At 43.8% G+C, this 11770-nt stretch overlaps 1 long non-coding RNA gene across 1 annotated transcript; it reads right to left on the bottom strand.

Moving 5' to 3' along the window:
• Positions 1–1285: 1285 nt before the first annotated feature.
• Positions 1286–11768, bottom strand: LOC125162631 (uncharacterized). The gene is made up of 5 exons (XR_007151111.1): positions 11607–11768; positions 11191–11319; positions 4245–4350; positions 2513–2591; positions 1286–1368 (listed from the first exon to the last, which is right to left on the bottom strand). It is a non-coding gene; the product is annotated as an uncharacterized LOC125162631 (long non-coding RNA).
• Positions 11769–11770: the final 2 nt, after the last annotated feature.

Raw genomic sequence — 11770 nt, 5'->3', positions numbered from 1 at the left:
AGATAAAGAGTCCCATGCTTAACTGGCAGAACCAACCAGGCGGCCCTATAAGCGTTTATTTATGAGGTTGATGAAGATTATAGTGGGAGTTACTGTTTCACTGTTAAATAATACGTTGGCTGCTAGTATGAACCAGATATTTTTATATTCTATTAAGAAATAATTCATCTATTATTAGTTTACCAAGAACTTTTAAAATCAGATATAGCTTTTGAAATTCATAAAAGCAGACTTTCGGGCTCACATCAAGATAGATATATATATACTTTTTTCCTTTTACCAATTAACTTGCTAAATTATGACAATAGATTTCCTGATACTGAAATATCCTGGCATTGTTGTAATAAACTTTAATTAGCAGCATTGCAGTGGTACTATTTTAATGTACTTCCTGATTAAGTTTCCTGGTATGTATTTTATTTAGAATTTTGCAACAATATTCATAGTACATTTTGTTTTCAGGATCTTTTTGGCTTTGTAAAATGTATTGGTGGGACATATGTCCTTTTCTAGCTACTGAAACAAATTTTGAGGTGTTGAAGTTATTGCTTTCTTTCAGCTTTGAAAGAAATCATCTGTGAAACCATCTGGGCTTGGCACTGTACTAAGTTATAACGATGTGCGAACTTTGTGTGTGTGTGTGTGTGTGTGTGCGTGTGTGTGCGCGCACGCGTGCGCATGCATGCATGCGTATGATGTTACTCGGTGCATAAAAGCTTGTGGATGTTTTTAAAATAGAGACTTCCAATATTAAATAACACTCTTTAATTCTTTACTGTTTTCTGGCTTGAATTTTACTTTGCTTGATATTCACACACCCTAAGTTCTTTCTGGGAACAATGTGCCTTTCTTGAAAAAATATGATTGAAAATGGTTTTGACCTCACCTGAGAGCCCTTCACAAAGATTTTTAAAACATTTATATTTATAGTAAAAAAATCTCTCTAGTCTTATTTCTGTCATCTTGAACTATGCTTTCATTAAAGTAATGCTTCATTCTTTCATCCTTTGTTTTTGTAAATGAGTTGTGTTTTCTTTATTTTTCTCAGGGTTTGCTTGTTTGTTTGTTTGGTCTTATATAGAATTGAGCTCAGCTGCACATAACAGAAACACCCCTAAAATTCAGTGACTTAAATATTATAGAAGTTTTTTCGTCTTCCTCATGAAGAAGTTTGGAAGTAGGCAATCCAAGCCTGATAGTGACTCAGAAGTCAATGCTCAGAGCTGAGGCTCCTCCCAGATTTCTGGTCCACCATCTCTCATATAGTTTCTCTCTTTCAGGTCATTTCCTGGCTGTAGGTCAGGGTGGGAACTGGACTCCTGCATTCTGTGTTCCTTGCTGGAGACCATGCTTGCTGGAATCAAGTACCTGGGAGGATGACATCACAAACGACCTGAAGCACTGTGCTGGTTAATTTTATGTATCAACTTGGCTAGACCATGGTGCCCAGTTGTTTGGTGGGTGCCCACTTGGCCCACCATGGTGCTAGACCATGGTGCCCAGACACACCCTGTTGCTGTGAAGGTATCTGGTATGTGATTAACATTTGCAATCAACTGACTTGAAGTGAAAGAGGTTACCCTCCATCCATAATATGGGTGGGCCTCACCCAATCAGTTGAAGGCCTTAAGAGCCAAAATTGAAGCTTCCTGGATAGGAAGGAATTCTGTCTTAAGATTGTAACATGGAAGAACTGCTTGAGTTTCCAGACTGCTGACCTGCTGTATGGATTTTGGTCTTGCTAGCCCCTACAGTTGTGTGAGTCAATTCCTTAAAAATCTCTTTCTCTCTCTACATGTGCATACACGTATGTATGTAGGGGTGTGTGTGTGTGTGTGTGTGTGTGTGTGTGTGTGTCTTTAATCTCAGGACGCTTGCCTCAGCCCTGGATTTTGGTAAGAGCATTGGGAATAAGAGCCATGATGACAAAGAAGTCAGGTCTTCTCCACCAGTTCAAGTCTGTCTACACCAGGGGAAGACTCATGTAGTCCCCAGGGGTTAAGAGGTTAATATGGAGCTTTTATACATCAGTTTAGTACATGACAGTGGTGAACAACGATGAATTTTGGTGCTTAATACCCATTTACCCTGTTATTAATAATAGTTCTGAATTTGCATTTACAAATACACTCGAATTTTGTAACTTTGTGTGGTGACAGATGGTGACTAAGTCTAGTGGTGTTCATTTCACAGTGTATGCAAATATCAAGTCATTATTGTTTTACACTTGAAACTAATATAATGTCATATGTCAATTATACTTCAGTTAAAAAAAAAAGAAATAGACTCCATCTCTACTCAATGTTCCTGTGATTCCAGTGAGGCTGACCCATCTGCTAACAACAAGGATGGCGTTAGACCTAGGTTTAAACCAGCCTGTGTCCTGGCCAGTGTGACTGGGTCAGGGAGGGGCACCTGACCTAATTCTGGCTAGTGAAAGTTAGGTCCAGCCTTTTTGTTTGAACTGGATAGAATAGAAATAGACGGTCTCTATTTTCTGCTGTTCTCATACCTGGGAGGAGTGTATTGAGCTGCAGCAGCTGTATTGTCACCATGAGCGGGGAGGCCAGCCTCAGAAGGAAGATGCAGAACTGAAAGATGGAGAGAGAGAAACCAGGTCCCTGTGACATCAGCCACACCTGAAGTAAAACCTACTTCCTGGATCTCTCATTTACATAAGTAAATGTATCCTTTTTTTTTTTTTTTTTTTTTTTTGCTTAAGACAGGTTGGATAAGTTTTTTTTTTTAATCAAAAAAAACGAAGAATGTTCATGATACCATTATATACGCTACTGATTTTTTTTCTAAGAACAAGCCAGATCAAATAACCTGGCATCTGAGTAGCAGGAAACAAAATAAGGGACTGCTTGGCATGAGATAACATTTGGATAAAAACAGTGACTCAAAGAACAGGTTCTTTTTAGCTACACATGCCTGAGATGAAGGTCTTGGGCTACATTGATGCAAAAGTGGGAGCTTTTTCCTGCAGAATTGCCTTCCTAGAGAATAGGATCTCTCTACAATGGAGAAAAATTCTTAGCTATGACTTGGGGGTGCTTGACAACCTTAAATAGCATTCATGGGGTCAATGGTGTTTTGTATTTTTTTAAAAAAAATTTTTAAGTGTGTCTATTTATTTTGAGAGATAGAGAGAGAACAAGAAGAGGAGGGGCAAAGAGAAGGAGAAAGAGAATCCCCAGCAGGCTCTGTGCCATCAGTACAGAGCCCGAGGCAGGGCTTGAACTCACGAACTGTGAGATCATGACCTGAGCTGAAATCAAGAGTCAGATGCTTGGGGCGCCTGGGTGGTGCAGTCGGTTAAGCGTCCGACTTCAGCCAGGTCACGATCTCGCAGGTCCGTGAGTTCGAGCCCCGCGTCAGGCTCTGGGCTGATGGCTCAGAGCCTGGAGCCTGTTTCCGATTCTGTGTCTCCCTCTCTCTCTGCCCCTTGCCCGTTCATGCTCTGTCTCTCTCTGTCCCAAAAATAAATAAACGTTGAAAAAAACAAAATTAAAAAAAAAAAAGAGTCAGATGCTTAACTGACTGAGACCCCCAGTCCCCCCAGGGCCAATGTTTTTTTTATCTTCTAATTAATAGCCAAGTCTTTCTGATCTTGTTGACTTTTATGAAACACATTGATTTAACATTACAGCAATAGACATGAATACTACAGAAATTCAGAGTAAATGCTGAATAACGCCAGGGCTGAGTCGACAGGGCCCTCTCTTAGTCTTCCGAATTTCACTGCAGAGATAAAAATTAAGCTTGATGCACATTTAGTTTTAAATCAGAATACAGTATTCCATGATCCTGTATTTTGCCGTTAATCCAGGTTACCTGTTTATCTTACCTGTGACAAACTGAGGTCTGGGAGAATCCATTTTGTGTATCCTGAGCAACTACCTAGCCTAGGACCCAGTATTTAGCAGACTGTTACTAAATTGTGGTTGAATAAGCAGAGAAAGCGATAGATTGATGAATAGCGATGGCTTCTCCACTTTGGCTGGCCCTAACTAGCGTGTTCATTCTGGCCAACGCTGCTTTCCTTGCCACGTGCTTCCACCCCGACTCCCTCCAGCGTCAGCCTCCAGGGTTTTGCCTATACGGGCTCTCAGACACTGTGATGTCTTGCATGTTCACCCTGCCTTTTCCTGGGCTCAGTGCCAGAGACACCCGCTTTATCATAGCTCCATTTTATGGAGCTCTCTGTACAGTGTGTTAGCCATAAAATTAATTTATAATACTTCTTTGGGGGCTGTAGAATCTCTCTCCAAAGCAGTGCTGTGTCTCCTAAGGGACTTTCTGGGAAGTGTCCTGGTTGTGGGATGCTTCGGTCTTCCCCTCTGGAATCTGAAACACAGAAATGAAGTCACATAGACAAGTAAAATTTCTGTTTGCCTGTCAGATTACAACTTCCGTATTGCTCGCATAATCTGAAGTCTTACTAGTTCTCCTTCTGCGGAGTCTTTTGTATCTGCCCTGGTTTTCTAACCCCACAGCCAGCGGTGTGCTAGAGCCAACTGGCACCAACTTGCAAAGATCCAGTTGTCAAACTCTTGACAGCTTAAAATTGGCAATATTTACACCGTAGAAATTAGCAAATGCTACGAAACAGCTCGTACCTCCCTCCACCCTGACCGAGAGCTGGTTGTTAAACATTTACCAGCATAGCACCATGGATGTACACAGACCTTTCCCTAATTTAAGTCCTCATTACCTCTTGCCTGGACGGTTACAATATCCTACTAACCAGTATCTCTGCACCCAGACTTCCCATTCCACATGATCATTGTAGAATACTTTCAGCTGCAAGTAAGAAAAGTCAACTACAGATTTCTTCCATATAAGAAAAATGCATTATTTCACACAAGGTGTTCAAACATAAGACACTTTAAAAAATGTTTACTTATTTATTTTGAGAGAGAGAGCGCGTGCGCAGGGGAGGCGCAGAGTGAGGGTGAGACAGAGAATCCCAAGCAAGCTCTGCGCTGTCGGCCCTGAGCCTGATGCAGGGTTGGAACTCACAAACTGTGAGATCGTGACCTGAGCCAAAACCAAGAGTCGGATGCTTAACCACCTGAGCCACCCAGGTGCCCCAATACACTTTTAAAAAAAGTTTTTAAATTTATTTTGAAAGAGAGAGAGAAAGCATACAGGGGAGGGGTAGAGGGAGGGAAAGAGAGAGAATCCCAAGCAGGCTCCTGGCTGCCAGAGCAGAGCCCGACATGAGGCTTGATCTCATGACCTCACGATCAGGACCTGAGCTGAAATCAAGAGTCAGACACTCAACCAACTGAGCTACACAGGAGCTTCTGATAAGGCACTTTCAAGAAACCTTAGTGGCTCAAGAGCTCAAGTACTCAGATTCTTTTTATTTTTCCACTTTGCCACTCTCAGTGTGTTGCATTTTCCCTTCATGGGTTCAAGATAACTGTCATGGTTCAAAAACATATCACATATGATGTGATCACAAAAACATACACAATGATGTGTGTAGCTTTTTCTTATGTTTTTCTTAAAGAGCGAATTCTCCGAAGGGACTTCCCAGAAGTCCCTCTCCACAGGCTTCCTCTTGGATCTCCTTGGTCAGGATCGCAACCTGTATCTATTCTTAAGTCAATCATTGCAAAGGTAATAAAATTACCATGATTGGGTCAGACCACTAATTCCCAATCCCTTAGAACCAACATCTCCTTCTGCAGCATAACACTCCTCTCTCCTGAAGTGGAAATCAAAGAGAATATAATCTACTCTCACATATATTTTAAAAACAAAGCAATATAAGCCCTTATTGGAATATAAAGGTGAAATAAAGAAATATAATTTACAAAAAAATATGCATATGCATTTCAGTATATATGATACATTGTATTATCATGACTCCTGATTATTTCCTGCCTTCTCCATCACAGAATTATACATGCCAACCTGATAGCATGTGGCTTGCAGCACCTCACCCAAGTGATGTCAGGCTTGCTTCATGATTTGCTTTGGCTAGTGTAATGTGAATGGAAGTGCCACACTCGGGCAGAGCTTGAAAAGCCATCATATGGCTCCGCCGTTCTTTCCTTCTGCCATAAGCAGAGCATGTTCCAGACAGGGTCTGCTCCTTTGGCACTCAGACTAAAGACATGTGCATCGGGTTTCACCTGATGTACATATGAATAAAAAATACAGCTTGTTGTTGCGAGCCACTGAAATTGTTGGAGGTTGTTACTGCGGTACAACCTATCACAAGCTGACTAATAAATATTGGCGCAGCTATTTCTGCACCTAAAGAAGCAATCTGCACTTTATGTGTGTTTGCACCTACACATAGCGTTACCAGGAATCCAGCAGCTTCAGAGGAACACTGACACAATCGTGTTGTATCAACAATTCAAAAACCAGGAAAAAGTATCGCTATCGGTGCCATGAACTCTTGGTGAAGCTCTGAGTTAAAAAACAAAACGAAACAAAAAAGCATCCCTCAATTTACAGTTATATGCTAGCTGCATTCTTGGAATATGCAATGTATAATAAATTTGGGCAGAATTAGTTTTTGCTGGAGTCACATAATTGTGAAGAGATAGTTCAGCTCTGCAAATGCGTAGTGATTCATTTACAAGCCATGGGTCCATTTATGTAAAGTTCAAAAGTATGCAAAATGTATACGTGCTGTTAGAAGTTAGGATAGGTATAGGACTATCCTCAGCACTAGGGGGTGTTCAGTTTGTGGAGATTCACCAAGCTGTAACACACTTATGATCTGTGCATTTTTCTATAATTGGGTTATACAACAATAAAGACCCTTTAAAGAGTCATGTAGGGCACAGTACAAATCTTTGATGTGTGGAACTGTCTAGTATTGACAGATGTCTAGTATTCCTGATTCCTGTTTATGAACTGTCAGTGGGGTCCCCTAATCATTATGATAGCCAAACTGAAACAAAACACGCTCACAAATTTCTATCATGCTGAACCCCTGGGTGCCTTATGTGAGTGGGGGAGAGGGGCAGAGGGAGAGAGAGAGAATCCCAAGCAGGCTCCACAGCTTGGAGCCTGACACGGGGCTCGATACCACAACCCTGGGATCATGACCTGAGCTGAAATCAAGAGTCAGATGTTCCCCTGACTGAGTCGCCCAGACGCCCCTATTCTGCCTTTTGTATTGTTGGTTGGCTCATGTCTTTTGTAGCATCCATAGGTTTCGTACAGTGATAGGCACCCACTGGATACTCAAAAATGCATGCTGAATTAAACTGACCAAGAACACAGCCTCCATATCACAGAAATCAGCAATCCAACATCTAAAATCTTTTAACTGGTTGAGACCCACAGTTGCCATCTGGGTAACATACAGCTTTCCATCAATAGCCTCAGTTGTGAATTAACTGCACTTCCCCTCACTGTAGTAGGATTGTATCCTGAACTGGGCTCTGGGAGGAAAACGAGGATGCTTGGCTTTCCTGAACCATGGTAACTTTCCCATACCCTCATGCTTGGGCTCTGTCAATGCACAGTAGAACCAACAATACAACAGCGGTGGGGCCTGGTAGTAGCCTGGCTTTAGCATGGCCAAGATGGAGTAGGTGAGGGCAGGTGATATTTCAGTTACAATTCAACAAGCGTTTATTGAGTATGTTATTATGTGCCAACTAGTGTGTATTATGTGCTGGCTTCAACTAATAAGACTCCATCTCTATTTGGCCTAGCCAAGAAGGTGATGTATGTGTCCAGATACCAGTAGGGAGGTACGGACAGGAGGTGAGAGGAGAAAGAACATCTTTGGCGGGGATATGTAGGAGGACTAATCAGAGGGAGTGGTGGTTGGGAGGGCCTTGTACATGGCCAGTATTTGACTAATTAGAAAACCAATGGAGGATCACTCAAAGTGGGGAAAATATTCAAGGGGGGTTGTTTACACAATCTTCACCTCTTTCCTCTGAGTTAATAGCATGTGGCCTTAAAAGCTGGGAATTCTTAGCTCTTCATGGGATTAAAAGAATCTTTTCATTGAAATAAAATATACATACAGTAAAATGCATATGAGTGCTAATCATAAGTTTGCATCTTGATGATTTTTTACACATGTACACACCCATGTAACTATGACTCTGATCAAGGTATACATTTTCATCACCCTGGTAGGTTTGGCTGGCTTATATTATCAGAAAGCAGTTTTGTCTTTTCTAGAATTTCATCTAAATGGAATTGTAAGCTGTTAGATATCAATACTTGGTTCCTTTTTATTGTTGAGTAACTTAATGAATGAGTAACTGTGTGAATATATTAAATTTGTCTATCCATTCTGTTGAGAGACATATGGAATGTTTTTGCTCTTTGGTTAATATGAATAAAGCTGCCAGGAACATGTCCTTTGGTGGACACATGCACTAATTTCTCCGGGATATAGAAGTAGGAATGGAGTTGCTGGGTCATTGGGTTTCTTGTGTTCAGTTTTAGTAGGTGCACGTTGCCAGGCTGGACTTGGGATTGGTGTCTGAAGTGGGGGTAGGGCGGCAGCCTTGTGGGACTGAGCTCTTCGCCTATAGGGTCTGCACTAACTTCAGGTGGATAGTGTCACAATGAATTGAATTTTAGGACACCTACCTAGTGTCCAGAGAATCACAGTACTGCTTGATTGGGAAAACCTACACATTTGGTGACCTGAAGTAGAGTATTCTCTGTGTAGAGTGTTGTAGTAAAGGAGAAACCGATTTTTTCCTTTATGTGTGGTGTGAGTAGTGTAGTAAGGGTAGAGAGAAGAAACACAGAAGTGTTTTTTCTCATTTTTTTAAAGTTTATTTATTTTTGAGGGGGGTGTGGGGGATGGCAGAGAAAGAGGGAGAGAGAATCCCAAGGAGGCTCTGCACCGTCAGCACTGAGCCTGAAGCAGGGCTTGAACTCACAAGCCGTGAGATCATGACTTGAGTGGAAATCAAGAGTCAGATGCTTAACTGACTGAGCCACCCAGGTGCCCCAGAAGTGCTTTTTCTATTCCAGGGAAATGACAGGAGAAGGTGAGGAAAGGCATGGGACCTGAAGCATCTGATATTGTCTGAGGAGAGGAGGTGTTTGCCTGAGGGGAAAGAGGGTGGGAAAGCCATCTGGGGGATTGGCAAGTGTGAGGAAGAGAGCTTGGCTCCTCCTTCTAATCTAGACTAGGTGCTCCCTAAGTGTCCTCCATCTGTTTTCTCAGCACGGTGAGCAGGCATTCAGCGCATGCATGTTGAATAGGAGGTGGAGGGACGTTTGCAAGAATCCCTGAGCCGTCTGGTTTGACCCTAAGACAGTGAAAAGGCCCAAGCCCTGAGGCCTAATTGTTAAAACTGGTCTTAGGAATGAAATAAGAAAACAAAACTAGAAATTCAAGTAGGTTTAAAAAGAAATGTTGTTGGGGTACCTGAGCGGCTCAGTCAGTTGAGCATCTGACTCTTGATTTCAGCTCAAGTCATGATTCCAGAGTTGTGGGATCAAGTCCCACCTCACCTGTGGAGCCTGCTTAAGATTATTCTCTCTTGCTCTCCCTCTGCGCCTCTCCCTGGAACACCTGTTATCTTTCTGAAAGAAAAAAGAAAAACAAATGTTGCAGTTTTATCTTAGCTTCAGGGCAAACCTCAGTCATTTTGTGATTGGACTAGTAATTGGTCCCTGAATTCTTAGATCGGAGGAAAAGGGTATAAACCAGCAATTGACTATAATCCTCCCAAGATGTCAGTATTCCCATGTGGCAAGGGACAGAAAAGAGGGGGGAAGGGGGCGTGGGTGCTTCAGTGTTCTTTCACACTCCAACTCCCAGATCTGGCGCCGAGGCCATTGTGATTTCCAAGTGATCCCAGGGGACCAATCACTGCGAGAGAGGCGGGGCCTAGGAAGCTAGGCCTCCCTGCCAGTACTTGGCTTTTGGGGTCTGTCTTAACATCCAGGCCTCTGAATACCTAGATGTGTGTGCCAGTGTGCGGCTCAAGTGGGTTGTGGAAGGCAGGCTTACCTTATAAACTGATGCGGTGCTTAAGACTTCTGAAATGATTAAGAGACCCCCCCTCCCCTATGCGCAATCTCTTTTCCCCACTTCGCCCTGGCCACATCCGATCAGCTCATTATCTGAGGGTGGAAAAGCAAAAGTGCCTTAAGTCTCCCCTTGATTTGTGACTTCTTAAATCTTAGATAGAGCAGGGCTGTCATCAGCACCCTGCAACCTCAGAATAGATTTCTCAGGGAAGAGGTGAGAAAGTCATGGGAATCTTCTGAGAGAAAGGGGGCCCCAGGAAACGGGGCTCAGGAACTGCTCTCCAGGTGAGCTCACTGTGGTCAGAGAATCTGTGGGATCCAAAGGAAGGGAGCATGTGATTTGCATCCCAGAGAGGAGGTTGGGGCCAAAGAGGCCTTAGATATGGCTGCCAGGACAGGATTCCTAATGCCCATGAGAGGCACCTATGGAGGGAGGTGCAGAGGTGGAGGGTGCTTGGGGTTGGGGATAGGAGGAACTCCTCAGCAACCAACCTTGTAACAGTTGCAGGTAACTTCAAATCTGCCTCCTCCATCTCCTGCCTTTTCACACCTCATCTCCCTGCTGCTTGCTCCCTCCACTCCAGCTTGTTCTTCCTCAGATCACCCAACACTCTTGCATTTGTGTTCCCCCTCCTGGAAGCACTTGTCTTATCCAGAGGCCTCCCTCGACTGACCTGTTGAAAACTGCAGTGGCACTTACATGCCCTTTCCTGCCCCAGCACATTTCTCCCCCCTACCCAGCTTGCCTTTTCTCCAGGGCCCTTCTCACCAGCAGGCGTACTGTCACTGCTTGAAGGCAGTAGTCATTTCTTCTGGTCCCTTTTAACCTTCCAGCGGTAGACCCTAACAGGGTCAATTATGCTCAAGTAGCAAATGCTCATAAAATCTCATGAAATGTTTGACACAACAGACGTCCCGAACCTTAGGTTATAGAATCTCCAAAGCACAGCTTTGGCCCCAAATTCTGGCTCCACTACTCACTGGCTGTGTGGCTTTAGCAAATCCCTAGTCTCTTTGAAACTTAGCTTCCCCATCTGTAAAATGGAATAATAATCACACTGCCTTAATAGTTTCTGAGAACTAAAAATCCGAAAACAGTGCCTGACTCACAGCAGATATTCTGCTAAGGCCCCTCCCCACTGGGGCCTCCTAAGGTGTTTCCTTATCTACCCTCCCTACCCCCCCACCCCCACTTACCCTCCACAGCATAGGTGTCACTGTCAGAAGTCACTTCTTTGTGCAAAATGGGCAGCAGCTCCCTCAGCCTAGGTGTTCCTGCCCTTGTCTGCTGTGGCTGCCCATCTCACCCGCTAGGAGTTTAAGTTCCTGTGGGCAGGGATCACACCTCATTGAGATTACTTGCCCTCACCCAGTGTCCAGTCCCTTATGGTCAGACAAAAATGTGGGACAAATCACTAAAGTGTCCTCATCTCCCTTTTTAGATTTCACCCCTGAAATGATCAGCTAGGATCTTCTGTTCCAGAATGTCCTGCAGCCTCCCCATCCCCCCACCCCACCCCACTCTGGGATGGTCCCTCTCTTCCCCGTGGGTCTAGAGGGTGTGACCCTGTGGGGCTCTGCTGCCAGCCCCAGCCCTCCCTCAGCATGCCCACCCTTCCTGCTGCTGCTCAGCCCAGCACTCCCTCTAATGGCTAGCTTTTGTGGAAGGTTCAGCGCTAGGGTTGAAAGACAAAAAGCTAGACTGTCCCCTAAGGCTCCTCTAGTTCCGATGTTCCTGCTGTGGTTTCCCTGGATCCCGCCTTTGTTTTCCTTCCAA

Source organism: Prionailurus viverrinus, chromosome A3 (genome assembly GCF_022837055.1).
Source record: "Prionailurus viverrinus isolate Anna chromosome A3, UM_Priviv_1.0, whole genome shotgun sequence".
NCBI lineage: Eukaryota > Metazoa > Chordata > Mammalia > Carnivora > Felidae > Prionailurus > Prionailurus viverrinus.
The sequence above is the reverse complement of the archived record's forward strand: the minus strand, read 5'-3'. Positions and strand labels throughout refer to the sequence as shown.